The sequence below is a fragment of the Amblyomma maculatum genome, chromosome 2 (assembly GCF_055883805.1).
Source record: "Amblyomma maculatum isolate TAMU_Amacu chromosome 2, ASM5588380v1, whole genome shotgun sequence".
Classification (NCBI taxonomy): Eukaryota; Metazoa; Arthropoda; class Arachnida; order Ixodida; family Ixodidae; genus Amblyomma; species Amblyomma maculatum.
Genome location: NC_139345.1, coordinates 190924001 through 190948858, shown reverse-complemented (window position 1 = coordinate 190948858; position 24858 = coordinate 190924001). Strand labels below are relative to the sequence as shown.

General features: G+C 44.4%; 1 protein-coding gene and 1 pseudogene across 1 annotated transcript in view; both read right to left on the bottom strand.

Annotated features, from left to right (window-relative positions):
* The window catches only part of LOC146200768 (uncharacterized), a 225915-nt gene that overhangs the window by 99459 nt on the left and 101598 nt on the right, over positions 1–24858 (bottom strand). The gene's annotated exons all lie outside the window — the stretch shown is intronic.
* LOC146200772 (uncharacterized) lies at positions 199–2082 on the bottom strand (annotated as a pseudogene).

The window sequence follows — 24858 nt, the reverse complement described above, 5'->3', positions numbered from 1 at the left end:
ATGAGAGATTTTGGTGGAAATGGGGAGCAGTCGAAGGCCCAACTGCAGCCCTGCCAGCACGTTTGGGTGGCTCTGAAAAGAGCCGTTATCTTCGAAGTCCAAGCTCCAATGTGAGGCTGTAAGAAATGATGATCTACAAGTTGCTGTCCTTGGCACCAATAACTGTGGCCTGCATCTGAATATGAGGCTGCAGTCCGATTCTCAGCAGCATTTCGATGAAGGCAAAAGACACGGAGGCATACCATGCTGTTCCCTCTTGATAGAGGTACATATTTTTTCATGCTGAAATAGCCATCTGACCCGTCGCAGTGACTTAATGGTTAGGGCGCTTGGCTGCTGAACCCAAGGAAGTGAGTTTTATCTTGCGGCCTTTTTTCAATGGACGCAAAAAGCAAGGAGCCCATGTAGTGTGTGATGTCAGTGCATATCAAAGAACCCCAAAGTGGAAGAGCTTCCCAGACAATTCCTGTATGGTACCCGCCGGGATGGCGCAGTGGTTACGGCGCTTGACTACTGTTCCCAAGGATGCAGGATCGAATCTCGGTATCGGCGGCCGCTTTTCGATGGAGCCGAAAAGCAAGGCGTCCGTGTGCTGTGCGATGTCAGTGCACGTTAAAGAACCCCAGGTGGTCGAAATTTCCGGAGTTCTCCACTGTGGCGTCTCTCATAGCCTGAGTCGCTTTGGGACGTTAAACCCACAAACCAAAACAAACTTCCTCTATGGTGGTTCTCATAGCCTAAGTTGCTTTTGGGCATGAAAGCAAACCAACAGCAATAAGAGATTTCACTGCAAGTGGAGAAGAGGAAAAATAATGTGCCCTCGCTTGTATTTAAGCTTCAAGCATTGAACTTGGTTCCTGATATACGAGAGAGGCCACATCTTAGCCTCTTGACTGAGAGCGCTGTAACGCCTTATGTGTAGCCGAGAGCTCTCAATTGGTGTTTTGAAGAAATCTCTGCCATTTGGCAAGATGCCAGCCTTGACATTATCTTCATGCACTTCAACAATGAGAACAGCACAGTTGTCTATTAAGAAGCAGTCGCCCACTTTCACATGTCGGTCAACTCTTGTACAAGTCTGTGTGCACTCCCTCGCTTCTGACATTCTGCGGCTGAGCTGTGCCAGTGGCTTGTTCGTAGTTCTCAGCTTCTTCTTAACCTCTCCTAAGTAACTTTCGAAAGGAAAAGCACTGAAATCATCCACAGGCCCATGCTGAAGACACTGCTCTGCCAAGTGCACCAAACTGTGTACGTTGTACACCAGCTGCTTCACCCCATATAGTACACCGAACTGCTGAACAAAATACCTCAGCAAGTCCCGGGCAAAGCTGTTCAGAACTACATGGTATTCAGGTGCAGCGAGTATTCGCAAAGCCACATGTAACTGTAGGAAGTGTTCATACTTTTCTTTGGGCAAGAGAGATTTCAGAACAACAGGTCCTAGGTAGAGCAGAAATGTTCTGAATTCAGTCGCTTTCCAACGATCCAACTCCTCTGTTCCTCTGGGTTTTCGCTGGAAGGAACTTGGAAAGGCTTTAGCTGTTTCTCGCAACCTGTTGTTGAGTTCACTTCGCTCATCTCTGCTCAGTCGGGCAGCGTGCCCTTGCGAGACCTAATTTCTTAACAGCCGCCGCATTACACCCAGACAGACAAGGTGCATGTATTCCGTAGGAAAGCATGCCACCATATCAATATCCAACTTGGTGAAAGGGGAAACACCAGTGTGGTGCCGCTTATCTTCTTGTGCACGAAATGATACATCACTTCGCTGCGGTGCATGATGGTCAGGAAATGTTAGCCTGTTTTCCAAATAGCGACCCTTTTGGCTGCATCTTTCACAAGCATGGTAGCCTCCGTGTCCTATAATTGCCTTTAAAAAGCTCCTTGCTGGGGCATCGCAGATCACAGCTGTCAGTGTCACAGTGGCACTAGTCCCTTTCACAAGTAAACCGCTGCTGCTCAGACTGTAGACTTCGTCTAGGAATGGAGCGAGAAATTGCTCCAGACAAGGTGGCTTCCCTGCACCACAGTACACACTGACCATAAATGGTGCAGAGTTCTTGAAGTTCGTTATGCGGCAAAGTATTGGCCACAAATCAGTCTGGCTGCTTTTATACAACGGCAGGCCATCTATGTTAGCATGCAGCCTGATGTTCTCGGGCACAGCTCCTTGCCCAATCGCTTGCTGGATGCCTTTGGCAAGGCCGAAATGAGCAAATGTGTCATTCTGCTCCAGCTGTGATCTCCTTTGCGTCCGCAGCACGGTCCTTGCATCTTTTGGGAGCTCCGGAATCCCGCGACGACGGCAAAAGTCGAGCATATCATTAAGCAAAGCATGTGTGATGTGCTTGTTAGCTATGATAGCCAACTCCTCAGTCGCCGAGAGACTATGAAGAAAATTTTCATCAGGCTGACCCACATTCTCAGCCGCTGGACTGCTAGATGTCTCATCACTTGACTCTTCCGAGCTTGTGGCATGATCATTTCGTGAATGTTCTGCAGCATATGAATCATCCATAGAAAGGTCTGAGCTTGAAGCCTCATCACTTAGCCTGCTGGCTGTGCTCAATGTGCTGCTCCCTGATGCATTATCACACTCGCGCACAAATGGTGCTGGTGGATCTGCAGGTGGCCCGCTTCTACTGGTGCAAGCGTCGTCGGCGCAGACTCCGATTCTCCGACGCGTGGTTGCTTCGGACGGTGGCAGGGTGCGAACGTCGAGTAACGGTGCTTCACTCTGCGATTGTTTTCTGTCCCCGCGTTCTAAGCGTGACGACGCAGAATCGACCGGCCGCCCCGGAATACCGAGCTCTTGCAAGATCTCCCGGTATTCTTTCTCGACGATGCGGTACTTACGCCTTTTTGCGCTCATGACGAAACGCAACGCTCAGCGGTGAGAGACGAGGACCGAAACAGGTGCACAAAAAGACAACAGATGGATACAGGCCGCACCTCTACGCCACAAAAACACAGCGATGACAAGCGACCGCGCGCTCGGAACCACGTTGGAAGAAAGAGGTGCTCCGAAGGCGCCGTGCGGAGCTGAAGCAGCCACTTAGTGTGGGCGCCAGTGCACTGAACTATGGTCACCATAACTGTACTGTTCCGCACGGAGCGGCCGCCAAGGGCAGTGCCGGTGCTGAGGGTCGCTCGTTTTGCTGGCGCTTCTAACTGGGCGAACCTGCCACAGGCGCTTCATTTCGACGCGTATGATGTTCGCTTGCATGAAACTACTACTTTCGCATTCCACTCAACAATTAGACCCCTAATTCTCGAAACAACTGTCTCCTTCGCGCTTGGCTAGATTTCAATGTATACTTTAACAGCTAGAGCAACTGCTTATATAACGGTACTGAGCTGAGAACATATAGAATTTGCGGTTTGGCGCTGCTTTCACGCGTATATCGTGTTACGGCACATGTTAAATGGTGTAATAATTGATTTCAGAGTTTTCGTTTGTGAAAAGCAGCATCCATCTATACCAGGATACTTCTAAAACACCACGTAAGATACAAAGAAAGTATAAGCGATGAAGCGCAGGAAAACGACTGCGCATGTGATTGATGTAAGCTTGGGATGCATATCAACTATCGGCAAGCACGTATGAGTATACATATACGCCGTAGGTATAAGCTGTCTACGAAACATCTGATGCCGATACAAAAAGTACAAGAAAGACTGTTGGCGGCGCACTATAACGGGATGGAACTTTAATTGCATATCACTGTATGCGCTTCCGATGCCCCGCGCGCGCCAGGCGTCTTCTGCTCGAGCACAGACGTTTCCCATACAGGAATAGCAAATACAGTTTATTTGCGCAGAAGGCAGTGTGAAAATTTATACCAGCTCAGAATTAGGTTTTTACATAACGAAAAGAAGCATATATCATTTTAGAGGTGCCTGAATGCTAATTGAGGTTACAAAATTTCAGCGCGCCTGCCGCTGCTCCGTCCACTGACTCTGGCGGCCTCTTCCGAGCACACCAGCCGAGCTTTTTCGCGGCCCAGGCTTCGAAGCACTACTCTCTTACACTATGCAAAGAACCTCCTCGATCCGGACGCATGGAGAGAGAGAGAGAGAAAGAAAAAGAAATACCCGGATGCAAGTTGTCACGAAAAAGCGCCAACACTGTGCAGAAGAAAAAAAAAAAAAAGGCTTGCAAACAGTAAACAGTTGTCATGAAAGAAAGCCAACATTGTGCAGAAAAAAGTAAAATGATTTAACGTTACGAGCGGTACGTAAATTAGATATAGCCACAGCAATTTTACCCATGAGCATAAATATTGCATATTTCCTTTATAACATCCATTCGTTTACAACTTCATCTACTTCAGCACTACGGCATTAGGTAAACACGCGTGTGTTTGCTTTCGTAACTTGCAAAAAAAAAAACACGATGTGTAGCTCTTTAAAAAAAATTGAAGTGCAGTAAGAACATAAAAAAAAATCATGGTGCCGTTGTCAGCACTCAGCTTCAAAGAGCTGTTCTCCACTGCTTTACGCACTATCCCTGTAGGCATCCCTGGGCATCCCTTTAGCGCGCAAACCCGTTATCCCATTATTCCCCCGGTCATTTCGTGGTTCGTCTCCGTCGGCTACGGAAGCGCTTGCTTTGTTTTAGGCTGAACTTTGGCGTGGCGACTCGTCTGGGTGACCCACAGGAGCACGAAGGAACTTTTTACGTAAGTATGCATGTTGATCTTCATCCCCTTGCATATTAGTGGTCAATTAACAGCTAATTACTCGTGAACTTAATGCCACGAGAAACAATGAGCCCGACTCGCAAGTAGCCCTTATCTGTCCGTAGACATCATTGGTTGTATTTTGATTAAGCGTCTCTGTGCATCGCTTCTGAGAGGTTTCGTTTATATCGGGTGTGTGGATGGATATTATAACAAGCCTATAATTTTTGGCGCTAAACGAATGTTATGCTACTACTGCTTGTCATGGTTGCGATGACAGGCAAGTGCGAAGTAGTCGACAGCTTTTCATCGCAATTTTCGCGTTTGTAACGCTAATCGCTATTTAATATATGCGCTGTCATAGAAACCAGCCTACATGTCTTGTGCTTGAATGACGAATGTTTCCACGGCAGTGCTTTGTTTCGTTGCGAGTCCTTGTATGATGAGACAAATGTGAGCAGAACAGATGAGCGAACACAATTCTTTTTCAGCGCTGCCAGAAGCAATGCAAAACCTGCCAGTTATCTGTTCCAGAAGGAGTTTATTTATTTATCTATTCATTTATTCGTTAATTTATTTATACAGGTGCCTGCAGCACCTCAAGGGCATTACTGCTGAAGTGGGGAGGGGGGGGAGGTGACAACTGGAAGAAAACATGTATTCAATAAACATGAAAAAAAAACTTAACAGCACAGTACAGTTGCTAAAAGCAAGAAAGTAACTTTTTGTCCCCTCCCACTTAACTGAGTTTTCTATCGCAAACCACGGTAAAAATTTTCCCACTCGTTTCCTGCTGGCATCCTACTGGTTCGAGAAGTATTAGAACCACCAGCAGCAACTAGTAACAGTAGCTGATGGAATGTGTAGCAGCTGGGTTTCTGTCGTGAGCTGCAGAAAGTCAGACTTTGGTGCATTGTTTTCATGGGGTCCTTTTGGCCTAGGAATCATGGTGCAGCAGCTACCTTGGGCCATACAACCAAAACAATGATGACGGCAGAGGTTTTATTTCATGAATCATGCTTTATTATTACTTATGCCTACATAAGCTCTGCAGTTCGCTTGGCCACCCCTTAGTTTGAGATTGTGGTACTACCGCAGGTGTGCTCCAGCTCCAAATCAGATGGCGCCATGAAGTTAGCTGCACAGAAAAGGACTTGTTCCGAAAAACATGCTAGCAACACCATGCTACTGTTATTTACATTTTGAAAGCAGCCACTCATGAACCACACATGTGGTGAGAATCCACACGGGATCAGGTCAAGTGTAGTACAGTCAAGTCTACTTATAACAGATGCACTTATAATGAACGCTCAGTCAAAATATGCATTAGGGCTACGAAACTGTCTCAGATTAAATGAACAACCGTGACCATACCACTTTGTTACAATAAAAAGAAAGGGGAAGCCTGGTGACCCGCCACACCACTGCAGTTGAAAGCCGCACGCTTGCTGCGAATGCGGAGAACAACGAGCACATCCCAGGTATTGGCGCATCTAGTGTCCACCTACCATAGGACAGGTTACAAGGTCTGTCGGTGCACGTGTACCCTGGATGGGTAAAGAACCTAATGTAAAAGCAAATGAGTGGCAATCACGTAAAAGGACCAGTCAAAAACCACCATCTCCGATTTGAGTTATGAATAATAGTCGAGGTATGCGGTGCTCGCCCACCAAGACCGGCGTGTGTGTCATCGACAGAGTCGAATCTCGAGCTTCTGCACTGCTGCCACGTGGAGGCGGCACACAAGAAAACAGATGTGTAGTATGTCCTGTGCACACATGCACTGTAGTAGCTTGGGCACTGCTATCTTGTGGAGAATCGAAGAGTTGGGAGGCAAACTACGAAATAGCATAAGCGCCTCATTAGCTATCGCTATTCCGCGTTCATCAAGCAGCTGGTCCGCAGACTGTTTCGGGCAGGAGCATATGATCACGATGCAAAGCTTAGAAGGCAGCTTGATAGTGTCCGATTTGAATAAACAGATGTCCAAAAACGACTCTTGGAAAAAAAAACAAATGCCACTTTTGTAGAAGTTTGCATTCTCTTGGCTGAAATAAGGGGAGTCCACTTCACATGAACTTTGGATACAACGAACAACATCAGTGCGATTGTTATAAGTGGGCTTGACTGTATAATCACATAGCCTTTAATGAACATTTTTCATGAATGGTGCTCCACCAGAACTTGAGAAAGGGTGAAGGTGGGTCACACATTGTGTGCACTAGTGCATATTGAACCTAAACCCACACATACCAACTGTGTTCACTCAACACTGAGAACACCATTTCTAGGAGCAGTGTAAGTACATGGCCTTAGCATGAGGCCGTAAGTGCTGGTGCTACCAGTGAGGTTACAGGTATACACACCGTTAGCCAGACCTGGCTGCTCAGTGCTGAATGCTTTTGTCTTGTATGGAATGCCACACAAGACACACCTATACGCTGCAGTAGCTATAGTAGTATCAAGACATCCAAAAACGAATTATCATTGAAAGCTAGCCTACTTGGGCTTCGATTGGCATTACTGTAAACAGTGCAGTCAATAACCAAGTGATGAAGTGGGGCACTTGTGTGACACTGCAGCAAGTGTCGCAAGGATTATATTACCTAATTGCTTCTGAGAACAGCCCACATAGTATCGCAGTGTATGCAACAGATCGAGTATCCAAATGCTGCTACACAGTGTATGCCATTAAAATTATTGTGGTGCACATTACCGGAAAGCTAGCAAGAGTTCACGGTCACCAGTACTCTGCAAGCAAGTCTGTAATAACCTTTCTGTACATTGGATTCAGGTGGCATCACAGACACCATGACCAAGTCCAAGACATAGCTTCCACAGTGCATGTCGAAACAGGCACCAATAAGCAGATTAGGGAAATATTCAGCTTTCCACCAAGCTTCTAGTTTCAAACGCAGTGCCTGATGCAATGTTCGTGCTGCCAATCTAAACAATAGATAACAAAGAAGCCAACAGACACAGAGGGAGGCATAGGAGAATGGTAAAAAAAAAATCCCTTATGCTTTCCTTTGTTTCAATGGCTATTGGCTCCTTTGTTGTCTGTCATAACGAAGCCCCTCCCTACATTACTTTGCAAATCTGAAACATGTTACACAATAGTACACATTTCATTGAAGGTTATCACACCCGGAAGAGTTGCTTGTGATTAGCATCTAAAATTTTCATAAAAATCCATTTTCAAAAAAACAACTTGTAACAATTTTTGATGTGAGAGTGCAGTTTAAGGTAGCAACACAACGAAAACAACAATGCTCTCATCATAACAAATTGCCATATGCAGAACAGCAACAGCAAAGCACTGAAGAAAAAAAAAGATTTTCTGGATTGTTTTAGATGTGCTACATTGACGTATTAACATAGAAGTATTCACAAAATCCCTTTGTCTGTGCTTTGCTCTGTTCTCGTCCTTGCCGCTCTGAGCGCAGTACTCCTTTTTGTACCAAGGTAAGCGGTGAAAATAAATTAAATATATCGACTATAGCATTAATATCAGTACTGCGCGTTCTGCCTCCCGCGAAACTGCCGGCGAAAGTAACTTTCCTCTGAGCATGCTGAGCTTTTTTCTCGCAAAGCTGCACTGCGATGTAGCTCCTCGAACTATAACCATTACCAGTAAAGGCAAGCATAACTTAGTTTTGAAAACGAACATCGTACTCTACTGCTACTGCGGCGTAGCGCATTAGCTCGGCCGGAGCTCCTGCTTTTTTTTTTCTTTCTTGCCTGTTTATATATCTCCAGGCTTGCTTCGTAGTTTAAACGTAACTCTTATAGTACCGCTTCACGGGCAGCACTAACTCCAGGCTTGCTTCGTAGTTTAAACGTAACTATTATAGTACCGCTTCACGGGCAGCACTAACAATCAGAGTCTTTTAAGGTCACGTTTTATTATTATTTTTTCTTTTTTTTTTACTTGCGTACAAAAATACGGCCCATTTGGAATTACGGGGTCATACCACCTCACTTCGGTAGTTCACTCCGTTTTCATCAGTAGTGGCCATCCCTGCCGGACATGCTTGCGTTACTGTTGGTCTTCCCCAGTGTCATAAATTAGTCCTCGCAAATCTGCCAGGTAGCAACAATCCAATCGGACATGTGTTTTTACGGGTCACAGATAAGTCAAATATACTTAGGCAGAACTACGGGCCAACAAAAGTGATCACCTCACTTGGTAGTTCACTCGATTTTGATCAGCGGCGGTCATCATTGCCGGGCTTACGTGCCTGAGAACCGCTGTGCCCGTTTGCGTTGCTGTTTTCCATTCATTTAAATGAGTCTTAGCAAAACCGCCGGACCTGAGCCCTAACGCGTTACACAAGTCGTGAAGACCCACAACACGAGAGAGAAATAAGCTTTTACTCACAATTGCAGCGCGGTGCTAGGCCTTGTAGAAGAGTCGTTTTACATTTTTGCGTCTTGCCAGATTGTCATATCGCTCAAATTTACGTAGAAATGCTCTAAAATAATTCATACCAAACATGTTAAAAGCGCAAAATACTCGCGGTGCATCGCGCTCGTAAACACGCATTGGTACACAGGCACGAACATCTGTCGCCAAATTCGGCACTCCCTCAAGATATTACACTGCGTAGACTTCAGGACAGCCACTTTTGGCTTGTGGAGGCTCAAGTGGCTCAAGTCTATGGCTCAAGCCGTAGGACGTGGTCATAGGTGCTAGAAACCTGCAATTGTCAAACTGTAATGCAAGAAATACGTGACATAATAAAAATTATTTACATTATTTAAAAAATAACTTCTTGTACATAATTGTATTCGCTGCACTTAGAGAGTTAATGCCGATTTGTCATAAGACGCGTGCGTCGTCTGCTGCGCTAGCAGACAGCAGAAGTAAACAGTAACGTGCACTATGCTATAATAAAGGAAATGTTTCTTCTAAATGATAAAACTTCTTGTGTCCCTGACGCTTGGAATACCTCATAGCGATATTCCACTATGTGGCTACTGCTCGAGAGAAAAAAAAAAACAAGACATATGCTTAGCTTGTTTGGAAAATTGCCTGTTCTTTGATCGTCTACCATTGTATTTCAGCCCACTATAATTCTTATAATGTAACCTAGACTTACCAGAACCATGTTTTAAATATTGGTACATAGTTTCCGTTATTTTTTTTTTAGTGAAATTCGTAAAAATGCGGTAACTGTATGCAACAAGCTTTTGTATGGGACTGCATAAACTCAAATGCATGCTTTTGTACACCTTCAAGCCAACTGAAGATCGTCGGGTCGTCTGCTGGTTTCAGCAGACACCAGTACAAACCAGTAGCTCCCAGCCAGCACGAAACGAGCAGGAAATTTTCACCTGATTTTCATGGTTAGGATACATGTGACATGAAATACTGGGTGAAAATCTCAAGCAATGTGTTTCCTGTCTCTCTTGCTCGTTTGGCCTTTTCTTGCATTTTGCTTTTTTTTTTCATCCCCGTGCTCCTGGTAAAATGCACTCAGTGCAATATTCAAGTTCTATGCTATGATGCTGGCTGTGATATGTGCATTTCGTTCGCATGACGACAGGCAGAAAGATTGCTTAAATAAATCCCAGATTGCAAGCACTTGTGACACACGTAACTGTCAACTTGCTTTTGATGAAAGTTCAGGAGTGTGGTGCGGCACAGAACGAGGTGGATGTGAGAGTAGCGACGTCATTTGTAGAGGGGCACTATAGTTTATGGCTAGCCTAACAGGAGTACTTAGAGAATATCACAATAATTCTCTTGGCTGTAGGGCTTAGACACTGGGCTGCAAAAAGTTTTTTACACTTCTCTATTAATATTTTGTCCTGTTTTCTCCACGCAGCATGTCGAAACCATTCGCATTGGTGAAGTTCCCAGATGAGGAGGACAGCTTGGCAGCTGTGCCGGTGGGCTGGCTTGATGGCGACAGCCATTGCTTCTGGCCTATGGCCAGCCCAACGGCAGTGATTCGCCTGGCAAAGAGCCAGGCTGATAGAAATGCCAGCGCGCACCAATGGACACGGTGCCCAGTGACAGTGGTTGCCTCTTGCCGTAAGTATAGTCACATTGTAGACTATGTAAAGATGATGATGATCTGGCTAGCAATCGTAAAGAGCTCTTTAAGAAATTCTTTTAGCCTTCAACTCTATGTGACTAAATTACGACTAAGAAGTTGTAATTTAGCAGCCACTTACCCAGTTATCAAAAAACAAAGAGGAATGAACTGTTCTCTGTAAGCCGATCGAAGGCGACTTTTGAAACATACTAGTGCCTTATTCTTGAAGTCCTACAGTTTTCAGCGTAACTGCTAGAGTCAACATGCAAAATAATTACAGTTAAGACAGAAAAGTTTAATGCGGTTCAGTTTTTTTTTTCTTCCAGTTTTAAGTAAGCGTGCTGCAGCAGCTAAGCGTCAGGCACTTTGCTGCTGGGACGAGTCCCTGTGTTACGTGCATGCAGTGAAATGAAGCAGTGCAGAATGTGCTTGTGCAATATAGTATCAGTGCTTGTTAAACTATCCCACTTGATGTAAATTAGTGTTCTTTCACAATGTTGTCCTTCTGTGCAAGCATTGACCTTGATGCCCCTTTTACACTACACGAGCTTGAAGCTGCACTTCTTGCTAACGCCACTCGGTCGGCTCCTGGTGAAGATGGAATCACTTACTTTGCTAACGCAAAAGATAACGCAAAAGAGTACCTTCTCAACCTCTATAACACCGCCTGGGAAGAAGGCTCTCTGCCATCTCCTCCGTAGCCATGTGTTGCATAGTTTTTAAACCCTAGAAATTGGAAACACGTTTTAATTGTAAATATAAAAGAATGCCTCTGCCACATGAGTGTTTCAATGGCATTCAAACATGGATGGAGTCTGTTGGCTGAACTGACTGGTGACTGCAGTTACAACGGCAGCTGAACAGGCGTCAATTCGGCAAAGTAGCCTAGAACTTCTTTTACATACAGCAGTATCATGCACTTTCGGATGTGTATGTGTTATGGCCAAGCGTTGAGGAATGATATCAATGAAATTTATAAAGAAGGGCAGGTCGTTCAACCAATTGCATGTTTGTGCTTCTATGGAAGTCTATGATCCTACTTCCAAGTTTCGATGACCGGGGTTGTTGCATATTTTAAAAAATGCGATATGTAATTGTGATCAGGAAGCCCCTTCCATTAAGAGTGACCGCCATAATTAAATGCTGACAAGATGTCATGACAGACAGCAGAGCGTCAGCAATGAGGTAATATGTCAAAGAACAGATTTCTTTTATTTTTATACATGACTAGCCATATTAGCAGTGTGCATCTTAGGGGAGTGCTTGACGAACATTGCTACCAAGCAAACAATAAATGTAATATGTGTTTTTGCCGGCATAAAGGCATGATCAGTTGGGCTGGGCAATAGATGTCTTACATATAGCTTATTATGCGGCAATCTGCCGCGTCATACCGGCAGCTACAGCAGCACTATCAGCAGTCTAGTGCTTTCAGACCCGCAATGCCAATCAAGCTGATCAGCAGATGGTTGCTTGATCTGTCATAGGCTGATCGAAAACCACTTCGTTGAGGCAATGGCCTAAGTAGTTGCACTTGTCTGTGCCTTAACCATTTAAGAAAATGAAATAAACAGCACTTCAATGTTCAAACTTTAACGTTTATGAGCAGTGAGCTTTGCCAGAAATTTCAGTCAACATGGCCAGTTCTACAACAGGTAAACCTAGCAAAACATTGAGTTGGCCATGCTAGTTGGCACAGCTATACCAACTAGCTGTATACCAACCTATGGTCATGATACTACAGCGTAAGAAAAGAAACAGGGATCAGAGAAAGGAAAACACGGGACAAGCGCTGACTTACAATTAAGGGTTTTCTTTACCAATGATTTGGTATATAAAGAAACACTCAAAGGTGTGAAAGTGTTGATGCAGATAAACCATATAACACAACACTAAAGCCCACTCAGATATGTATGCAACCTCCAAGAATTCTCAAGAAAGGCAATCTCCCTGTCACTTAGAAAACTTTTTTTGCCTACGCAGTTATCTTGGTCCAATATATAAATCCTCAACCAGTTCCTGTGTTGTCTAATCACCATGGGTGTAGTGCAGGTGTAGTACAAATTTCATTCATTTCATATTAATTCTTTGCAGGCTCTTACAAGAGCGCCGAAAAAAAGATGCGAAAATATGAATTCACATCTGCTGTGGAGACGTCGGCAGTTTCTGGTAATTATAATTCCTGGAGTTATAATTAACAAAAAATTATTTGCATACTGAAGATGATACTAATGTGCAATTCTTTCTTTAGGAAACGAGGGCCATGAAGATTGGCCCGTGGAAGTGGAGCTGCCATCACCTCGTATGTTATGAATTGTCATCGACATTTAATCTATAAGCTTGATTTTAGTTCAGATTGTGAATATATGGCAGTAGGTGCTTGCAAGAGCTGCAAAAAAAAAAAACTGTAGCTCATTGCACTCTCAGAGAAATAGAACACATTTACCGTATATTCTCATGTCAGTATACAGATGTCAGTAACCATTTCTTGGCAAACTGCCAGTTGCCCGCAGTTCTAGGGTAATTTTAGTTTACTCAAGAGGTAAAGATGCAGTGTTGAAATTTCTAGTAGACTGCTTGAAATTGGAATGATTAAATTTCTTGAGTTAGGCAAGCATGGCCAGATGTACACGTGTCACATGCTCATTAAGTATTGAGTGATTTTGGCTCCTTGAATAAGGAAAAAAGTAGTAATATCTTGTTAATTTGGCCTTCAAGGGATCAAGAAAAATTTTCGAATTATTGAATGATACTATATACTGCCAAAAACCTCCTGCATCACAGTAGTTTTTTGTGATGAATGCCAGAAATATGGTTGTCTGTACTTGAGAGGTAAAAACTTATTAACATTGATCATTTTCCATGGCTACATCAAGTACTTTGCTTTGTGCACAATGTCAGGAGTGTTGAAGAATTGCTATAATATGATGCCTGCATAGCCCTTTTCACATTGCAGTACAGTAGCAGTAATGCCTCTTCACAAATGGCACTGCTGTGTTTCAAAAATGCTTGCATGGACCATGGCTCTTGATGGCAGCGGCAGAATGTTGTGAATTTAACAAAAGTGAAACAGTGCTGCTGGGATATATTTGACAGACGGGGGAATTTTTATCCTAGTCACTCTTCTGCTATAGTGTGCATGATTGATGCGTGTGCACGGGCGCCACTGTTCCATGCGACTCAAGCTGGGAGGTCTATTTTAGGAATTGCTGTCTTTCTGGGTTGCATAAATTAACACAACTTGGAATTTGAAATAGGTGCCTTTTACTGTTACCTGGCAAAGAATGGTCAAACAAAAGCACCACCTCACTTTAATCTGGACAGTATGAAGGAGCACTGAACAGGGTAAATGGGGTACACCTCAGTTTGCAGGTCGAGCCAAAGTCTCGACAAGTGAATTTGTCTCCGCCTATACGAAGACAAGTCCACTTATCGAAACGTTGGATCGACCTGCGAACTGAGGCGTACTCCACTTACCCTTGTTCAGTGCTCGTTCATACCGTGTAAACCATCTTCTTCCTCTCGTTCTACCTTTAATCTGGACAGTTTGTTTATTATTTTTTGTGCCTCCTGCATTACCACTAATGATGTTCGTGTTCCAGCACCTCTGAATGAAGGCGCTGAAGTGCCAGCAGTGACACTTTCTGAAGCTGTCGGCAGGGAAAGTGCAGCCCTGAGCTCCGAGGAGGCTGCCAATGAAAGTGGGACTGTTGAAGGTGAAATTTTCACTTTGTTTTCTTTTTTTAATGTAAAATAACCTAGAGCAAAAAAAACAGGAATGCTAGCCAAACATGGGGACAATGTGAGAGGATGGGACAAATGTTTGTCCTGTCTTACCAATTTTTCCCTGTCTGATTTTTACTCCTATTTCTCTGCTATCAAGTAATGCTCTCAGCTAGAGGTTAGACCTGTTTAGCCTTAAAAAAAGCAGCAAATTTTATTTTCCTCAGTATATCCTATGCTAGTGAACTGAAGTTGGCATTGCCAGAAATATCTAGAGAATAAATATTTAGGAAGGTATTACACGGAGTTCACGATCAGACTGAAATTATGTTCTTTGAAAGTGATAACTCTGAAAATGTTTACTGGTATTCTTCAAAGACAGTCCCTACTGAACCAAAGTAATGCTAAAACATACAACCTAGTATTTCGATTCGCTTTCAGCTTTTGTCATTCATACTGCACTGGCTGCTGTAGTTAGTAACTTTTGTTGTCATCTTTTGGATCCTGGCATTGCTGCTGCCTCTCTCTGCCTACGATCACCAGAAAGCCATCACCATTAATGTACTGCGTGCAGTGGTCCCATGTTCTGTGCTTTTTCTTCTTGCAGAATAATTTATTCACTTCCAGGGGCATACAGGTCAAAGGGGCTCATATTTTAACTTTTGTTGTCTTTGATAGTATCTTAAAAGTTCATTAGCTGGAAGCGAATGCAGTGCCTCAGATGGAGTGTAAAATGTGGAAGAAAATTAATTTGGACATCATGCAGCCCCTGTGCACTCCCTTATAAGGTACCCAAAACCAACAGGGTGGCACGCTCTCATTTAGGAAAGATCTCAGCAGTCTAACCACCTTCTGCAGCATCCGCTGCCATTCATCTTTTCTTGCATACTGCAAGATTTATGTGTGATAAGCAATAATTACGACCTTTTTTATTTCTCAAACATTCGCCTGTGCCTAGCAAGAAATGTCTGTTGGTCGGCAAAAAACAGCCCGCTTTATAGAGATGGTGCCACATTTTCTGACTTAAAATTCCATTTTTATTTGCATACTTCAACTTAAAGTGGCAATAAGCTGAACAGTGTTTACCACAAAATGCTTTCATTTAGTGCACACAAAAATGCTTGCACTATTTATTCTAATACTCTCAGAGCGTCTCACATAGGACTGTATGCCATGTATGACGTCATGTTTATCTTGCTGACAGATGCCAACAATGAGTCACTAGATGATCATGTTTGACATATATGCTGGCAAAAGTTTGCTGTTTGAAAGAGGCAGTTGTTTCAAGCTGATTTTCCAGCCAGTTAGCTTGTGGATTAATATTTGGGCATCGTTTGAGGCATATGTCTGCTTTATGCCATTGTGATGGAATACTTCATTTAAATGTTGCCAGCATGTTCGTGGAACAGGAGATATTAAAAGGGAGTCTTCGCAAATCCCAGTTGGCATGCAATATATTTGCCCCCCCCCCACCTCCTTCTCAAATCGCATTCATCTGGTGTTGCTTGATCATGAACCCACCCTGGTTTTTTTGTTGTTTAGTTCACTTTTGTAAGCACTTGTTTGTATTCTTGCTTTTGGCAACTACCTTTTTATTCAATGCCTACCTCTCACTTATACTGGAAACTATAAGCAAAATCCAGATGGCAAAACTAGAAACAGTAAACTAGTCACAAGACCAGCACTACATTCAATTCTCGTGTCCAACCCAGCTGGACTGTGCATAGAATCACGCAGCAGCTCACAGGTTATTGGCTGCCCCCTGCTTCGGCATCAGTGCGGCATAGGCATACTTTTGCTCTTTGGCAGTAGAAGCTCGTGGAACCCCTGAGCTCTGCAGAACCCAGTTTGAGAACCCCTGATTAGTGCATAAACAAAAAGAAAGCCTAGGAGTGGTACCTTGCAGCTTGCGCAGTTACTTTGTAAAAGGTATGCAAAACAAGATTACCTGCTTAGAGGTCTGATCAGAACTAAATTTTCTGTTTAGTGATATTGCAGATGACTATAGTGTAGCTCCTAGCCTTTGAAACATGTTACTGTGCATCACCCTTTATGCACTGCATTTTGCATTGGAATGTGATGAATTACTGTGGCAAATTTTTCTTAGCGTTCCTTTTTCAGAATTCTGTGTTGTTCCTTTTTGTCATAAGCAATAGGCAACTGTGTGCAGTGTCTGCAGTTCGATAGTGCAGAGATGTATGAAGAAAGCCTATCTGAAATATTGAACATATTATAGGGGTGCCAGCGGAAACACAAAGATGCGTACACAAGAACGAAGAGGTAGCTACAGCACAAAAACACACATCTGACGCATGCGCATCTGCGGTGGTGCTGCAGATGCGCATGTGTCGGATGTGTATTTTTGTGTGGCAATGCTTCTTCAATAAACCACAGTTGATAGTCCAGCATCCGTCTGTAGCTACCTCTTCGTTCTTGTGTACGCACCTTTGTGTTTCCGCTGGCACCCCTGTAATTATGTTCAACATGCACCAACTGGCCCAAGAGCTAATGTTATTGTATCTTATATATTTCCTGTATTTATTTACGTCCACATGGTGGTGGGCTCATCTTGGATTTAATCTTTACTTTGTCCTCTGATGTGGAACTTGACACATGATTCACCTTTTTGTTGCATTTTGTTTATCAGCCAAGGACAACAGTGCAATAGAGATCTTTGCTGCAGCAAGTGTAATGCATTAGCTCCCAAAAGTACTGGTAGTTACACAGAACAGACTCCTACCTCCAGAATTTTTCTAATATCATCTTGCCATGAAAAACACTTTTCAAATGATGCAAAGCTAAATTACAGGCGAAGGCCTGCTCTGCTTTCTGACTCCCTATTAGCATGTGCTTCTCATGAGAGTAGAAGAATACATTAATCCTTTCTGCAATGCAGTAGCAGTGGAAATGCCTCTGAAGTGCCATAACCATTGGCAGAAGCCCACACTGAGGAGGCATTTGCAGAACAATATCGCAGCTCTTTTGCTATCTGTCACACGTAGAGGAGCTCTGTTTGACCTAAGTGTTCATCAGTGTGATGACATTTATAACTTTTACATTAGGCTGGCAAGGAATAGATGCATGTGTTATGAGTGTCTCTGTGAAAGCTGTAGAAAGTTAGGAGCATAAGCAGCATGTTGCTTCTTGCTGTTTACACTCATACTGTTTTATTGGTGCCTAGGGCATAAGTGATGCTATCGGCCTTAGGAAGCTGTACTCTCACTGAATTTATTATTAATTGCTTCAATTACAGCTGCAGTGCTCAGGGTGCTGAGGATTTTGCTTGAGGTCCGACAGCAGCAGCGGGAGCTGATCCAGCGCGTGCAGCGCATTGAAGATAGCCTGCTGCTGCGGTCGGACCGAGAGCCAGGCCCAGGCACTGCGCAGCCAGTCTCCCCACCAGCACCTCCTCCCGCCCTTGCTCTGCCCGCCTACACTACAGAGGAGCTGGAGGCAGCCGACGCTGCCTTGCAAGATGATGGTGTGGCAGCTGCACTGGTAATCTAATGCTTTTTAATAATTCTTAACTGAGAAAAATGATTACCTAGTCAGGGTTTGCAATATAAAGTAATTCAGATGTTTGTGAAAAAGGTGCATGCCATGCTCTGTGGATAACATGCTGATCATATTCATAATTCTTACTGATTTGCTTGAGTATGTTGTCACTTCTGCATGTTTTATTAATGTAAATATCTTGTGCATGAAAGCTGCATATACAGATTACTGGGTGCTTCAGTGAACATTTTCAAAAATTCTGAATAAGGGGAGGCTAGAAAAAATAGATTGTAGGAACGCATTTCCTGATGCAACAGGCACAATGTACGGCTAAACTTTAGTAATTACATGGTTAACTAAACTCAGTTATTAAATCTTTAATTTAATTGCGATTTGGTGGTTAGTGGCAGTGGGGAGTTCAATTCCATCAATCGTGCCATACTTGTTTTCAATAAACAAGTTTCAAAAGCACTGCAGCATGAGGAAATTACACACTTTTTCACTTGAAAATGGAAATTATTATAAGAGGCGTGGAAGCTCAGTGAGGATGGCAACGTTTGCTGAGGCTTGTTGCAGTGACCATGGCACTAAATTCGAACTGTGCTTTATTTCTCTTTATTGCTCTAAGAAAGTAACGTCTACACATTTGGCTATTACTGTCCTTTTCTTTCCATGTAAATCTGATGCAAAAGTGCCTGCAGTTTGAACTGAGCACTGCAACATGTCCGCAGTGGGTGTCACATCTGCAGCGACACTCCTGCATGTCTAATGCATAAACTTTCAGTTTTGCTTCAGGAAGCATTACAATTGCTCGTGCGCAGGGCTTTTGGCAATTACATTTTCATTTCAGGAATTGATACTACTACATGGTCTTGTATATGGTCTCAAACCGCTTTTGACACTATACCACCAAACTGTGCAACAACACTGATGTTTGGGCCCGTTGATGTTGATTCATCAACGTATAGTGCTCACAGCACGAAAAAAATGAGGACATGAAGAAACACACAACAGGACGAACTTCCAACTAAATTTTATATAAAATAAAAACAAGCTTAAGTATGGTGCTGTTATTGCCATGTGGTAGTCCACCGTGTTTGTCCTGAAAGGCCATTTCATTATCATACAGAAACAATGAGGGGGGCTGACACATTGATCTCCCGCTTTTCTGATATGATATACCTCAACAATATCTCTTCCGGTCTGATCTTTCTCGCACCCAAGAAACTTGGTTTTTCGAAAAATTAGCTTACACTTACAGTTTCTGCATTCAGCGGCAAGATTACTCCCTTTACCGTCTTTGACTTAATCATATTGCTCCCTGGCTCTCTCATTAAAACAGTGTCCTGTTTGACCAATGTAAACTCTATTACAAGTGAGTGGAACACTGTAAACTACCTTTGTAGTGCACCGGGTGAACCAGAGTTGGTGCTTGATACTACAATGCGGCTTTTGCTCTTTCATCATCATTGGACAAATTTTTTAGAGCTTACTTGATGCAGAGAAGAGCATGTTTACATTGTATCTTTTTGCAACCTTCTTAAATTATGGGATACTTTGCGAATGCACGGAATGACTTGTGTTGTCAGCCTCTGATCTTGCTTATCTTGCTTTTTACTGATCTTTTTCTTTTTTAGCAGGCTGTCTGCAACTGCTAAGTATCTGGAGGAGAGCCGGACATGTGCAAACGCTGTGCTTGTATTTTAACGCTCTGAGATATTTGATGACAACATGATTTTTCCAACGTGTAATTGAGGCAATTCATGGCAACTGCTCATTTTACTACCTTCCAATGAGCACTACTATAGGGGAGGAGTGCCTTTTGTGATCTAGGATTATACATCCAACATATGTGCCCTTTCAAAATTGAAATTCTTAGGTCACGGAACTGTATGCTGTCTTCATGTAGGAGCTCATGCACAGCCCATGAGTTCACAGCCCTGTGTTTTGTTTATGTTGTGGTGTCAAGTCCTTGTTTTCGAGCTGTTTTTTATCCCCACTTTTTCCTCTCTTGCCCATATCATGCTTTCTTTCATTACTTGATCTGCTGCCAAAAACAGGAATGTTAAGACTGCTTAAAGAAAAGTGGCTGCTAGGCATGCAGCTTTATTCATGTGCTTGGGGTACATAATATTAGATCATGCTCAGTTTCGGGATAATGGGCCCCGTGGCAGCGGCTCAGTCACTAAACTGCTGAACCCAAAAAGAGTTCAAACCTGGCTGCAGCAACCACTTTTCCATGGAGGTGAAAAGCAAGGTGCACGTGTGCTGTGTGATGTCAGTGCACGTTAAGAATTCCAGATGGTTAAAATTTGCAAACCCCTCTTCTACAGCATGCTCTTAGCCCGAATTCCTTAGGGACTGCAGCCCAAATACATCCAGCACACATATCTGCTAAAAGCCTCAAGTTATAACATGATAAGAGCGACCACTTTTGCTCAGCACCTAAATTTGTCTGCTCCTAGCAAATTAGAAAAAAAAATGTCTTTGTTTGCAGTGGTAGAGAGCTGTTGCATCATACAAGAATGATGCATTAAATAGCAGGCACAATTGTATGAGCTGCTGACAATTGGTCACACAGTTATCTCAGTTATTCTATTCAGAAATAAACTAACAGTACTTGTTATTTTATGTCTAATAGCATTTGCGCAACTATGATTTTCTTTCTTTTCAGCGATAGCAGCTGCTCCGCCTGGGGGGAAAAGGGCTAAAGGAGGTGGCGGCCAACGCCATGACGGCCATCATGGGGGTGTCCGTACAACGCCTGTACAGTCTGCACGGCCGGAAAGGAAAACTTTCCTTTATCGGCCTTAGATTGTGCAGCGTGGTCACAGGTATATTTTTTTATTAATTACAGTAGCTTTTAATTTTAAAACATGAGCGAAAGCACATGTAACAGGCTTTGCTGCACTTTGTTTCCATCTGTAAAATCTGTTACCACTTTACCCAGCTTACGACTTCTTTTTTATAACAGATGAATATTTTGTTACTGCAATTGTTTGTGGGGCTGGTTGCAGTTTTCCTCAGTGGGCATCTAAAGAATGAACAGCAGATGTATTTTGAAAAAGCCCTCAAACCACTCAAGTCCATCTTTTCTCGCAGCATTGCAGTCATGTTGCACTGGCCAGCTATTTGTGTTCCCCCTCTAGTCCTTGAAAGGTGGACCATAGTGTCATAGTAGCTATATACAGTTGGTTAGAAGAGCTTTCTTGCGAGAGCTTTTTCTAAAGTTGCATTTGGTTGCCTATAGTCCTTGAATTATGAGGCCCATTTCGTGTAACATTTACTTGTGTGTCCTCTTCTGTTTTTTTTTTCAATAAAACTTGTTGCTGGGCTGGTTCCTCGTCCTTTTGCACTACCTTTTATTCTTCTGTTCTTCTTTCAGTGAAATAAGCTTGATTTCTGTGAGCCAACAAAGTGTTCCTGTTGGCCTAAAATGTCCATTTATCTTGTGCAGATGTCATCTGCCAAAAGACAGGCGTGGATGTTGCTGAAGCGCACGGCTTTATTAAGAAGTGGTTGCCAGGGTCAGTGGACCGTGGTGGCGGTAGAAAGCGGCGCTTGCCGAAACACTAAATACAAGTTCTGCCGCCAGCCTGGCAACCACACCGAACCCCTGTGCTTCGGCGACGTCCAGTACGGCACCCTCACTGCCTCACCCGGCCCACACCTCCAGTGCTGCCCTGCAGGGCCCTGCTGGCACCTGAGGCTGCTCATGAGTTGCCTCTACCCAGTGTGCCAGCGCTCTTCTTGGTGTTCTACCGCTCCTCCTCCCGTCCGTGACCACCGAAACGACTCATATGGCCCTGCTCCCCTAGCTCGTTCCCACTACAGGGCGCCACCTCCTCCGCAACAACCCCAGCCGCTGGACTTTGCTGATCGCTGCGATCCTGTTACCGAGGGCTATTATTTGGACCGTGCTCGTGAACCACCCGTCTGTTACCGCTGTGGTATGCTTGGCCACATATCCAGCTTCTGCCGCCGCCGGTACCCGCCACCACGCTACCAGTGCCAATGGACAAATCGCCGTTCTACTGTGAGCCCAGAAGTCCATGACCCGACCTATCCCCCTCCTTCGGGCTCCTACCGCTACGTACCACCACGCAACGACTCGCCAGTTTCTGATCGCAGCCTGACTCCTCCTGCCCGCCGCTCCCGACAATCGCCTTCTCCCCGCCGTTCTTCTCCGCCACCGGGAAACTAGCGTGTGCGGCCGATGGAGGTGCGGTCGCCAGGTCATCGATATTGCCAATTCCTCTACCGGTCGTTATGCTGAAGAACCGCTTGGAAGTGTCAGTGGATGGTGTTTGTGTTATGGCCTTAGTGGATACTGGTGCTACAGTTTCCGTGATGAGCTTAGATTTTAAGAACCGTCTCGGCCGCAAAATTATGTTTGGCTGGGATAGAACTGTCATATTTCGAGGTGTAGGGGGAGAATCGTTGGTTCCGCTTGGTATTTGTTATGTAAATGTAGCGATGGCTGGACACGAGTTTAGAACTGAATTTACGGTGCTCCCTCGCTTTACGCACGACGTTATTCTAGGAGTTGACTTTTTACAGCAGTGTGGCGCAACTCTCGACTTCAACAGTGGCGAGATATCAATAAGCCCCAGCCTTCGATCGGCCCTCATAGAAGAATCGCCGCGGGCGGTCCAAGTGTTTTCTGTCTTCGAAGATACCGTCATTCCGGCGATATGTCCGCCATCTTCGTCCCAGTTGTGTCTTCGGGTGCGGTTCCCAATGCCTTCGACGCTCTGGTGGAACCCACTTCCCTTTCCGGTGCCAAAGAGAGTGTGTTGGTGCCCCGCAGCGTTGTTCGAGTGAACGAGGGCCGTACCACGCTTTGGACTGTCAACCATACCAATGAACCCGCCGTATTGCCGCGTGGTTTCAAACTCGCCGACTTTGAAGAACGCCTTTCTATGCACATCGCCGCGTTCAATGAAGGCGTTGCTCGTTCAACTAGACGTCCCGATCATGCTGATTCCCAGTTTAAGTCTATGATAAATGAATCGCTACCCACCAACGACCAGCGAATATTGATGGAGGTTCTTATGAAACATGCGGACGTGTTCGACTTTGCTCGAGATCAGCCACCACCGATTCCGCCTTCCCGCACCCATCACATGATCGACACTGGATCTGCACACCCGATTAGACAGACACCATACCGTGTTTCACCTTCAGAACGTAAGATAATTGACGAACAGGTCCGTGATATGATGCAAAGAGGAAGTAGTTCATGTAGTTCACAGGTAGTTCATGTCGCAAGAATGTACACAGGTAGTTCATGTCGCAAGAATGAAGCGCTGCCACTCTCGCTCGGGACTCTGACAGCCCAGGGGCTTCGTCTGCCAAGGGGGAAATGTCAGGGATGCGCACAGAAGAGGAGAAGGAAGTGCAAAAAGAGGCTCTCCGGGATAGAGAAAGAAGAAGAAGCTCACCATCTGTTACTTAGCACATCAGGCTAAGGTGCAGAATCGCTCTTTAAATAAACCCTAACAATATGTTATTTTTAAATAAATGATAACACTTTGATTTTTGTTGCGCCTCATTTTATGCATGTGCATATAAAGGGTGCAGTTTGGCAGTAGTAAAGCATGTGGCTTGTATAATGCAAATATTAGCTGGAATGCACTGAAAATTCATGGCCTGAATTCTGGGCCAGCTTTAACAGATAGGCTAAACAATTGTCTAATTGTGGCATGTCCACTTTTGGTAGACTGGCTGAATGCAGGTTCAATCATGGCATGAATGTCGGGCCAATGTTATCACATCGGCATAACACTGGTCTAATCATGGGTGAACGGCGGGCCAACATGAATATATGGGCAGTACAGTGGTTCAATCATGGGTGAACGGCGGGCCAACATGAATATATGGGCAGTACAGTGGTTCAATCATGGCATAATGTCGGACAAATGTAGGCTGGAGAGCGGTCCAATCGTGGCATGAACGTCGGCCCAAGGTTGGAAAAAGTCTCTTTTGGCCTAAATGCCAATGACGGTCCGACTTTCGTGCCGTTTTTTACCAATGTAACGCCAGCGCTGGTCCATTGTTGGTGTGCTGCTTGGGACGGCGACGGCTAGGAGGCTCTTGTTGGAGCGGGCAGTGAAGCGAATTCGAATCTCATTGGGTTTTGCAATGACGGAGTAAAGCGGCGGCGGCGCATGTTTTCGTGCGCTGGCCGTGGCTAGACTGGATACAGTTTTGCACAAAACCTGTACGAGCCGAAAATAAATTAATCCTACTAGCACGCGCATACAACATCTTAAGAGGTACGGCTTCGTTCAAAAGTTTTGTCTGCTCCTTCTATGTCGCAAGCTATGCTCTCGAGCTTACGTATGCATGTTTGGGTTTCCCTCTTAGTTTTTACAACGACGGGAAGTAGCTCAGCAATCAGCAACGCAGCGCTAATCCGTCCCTCCTTTCGCGGCGCACATAGCGGCATGAAACGTTGGAGATGTCGCTTTTTATATGCGGGAGCACTTATTGTTAAGCAAGCTAACTCTCAGGACAAACGAAAATTATGCTTCTGATTCTATGCTGAATACCACAGCATAGGCCCATCGATTTAGGCCTCCTCGGAACCCTATTGTAAAAACCTATTCTGGGTTTTAATAGGTCCTCTATGAAATGATATGGGAGTATGCAGAAGCCGAAATGGGGCATAAAGGACCCATAAAGGAGCATGCAGGACTAGTAGGTGGACACTCAGGATATGCATATAGGTCCTGTTTCTCCTTTCAAGAGTCCGTTCACTCCTCTATATCACACGTGGGATGTATATTAGGAGTTATCGGAGTTCTGATAGGTCTTGTGTACCATGATACAGGAGTTGGATGGGCTCCTTAATCAGGACTTGTTTATGCAAGGCTAAAAAGGCAAAGTTTGACATACGCATGCAGTGTCCC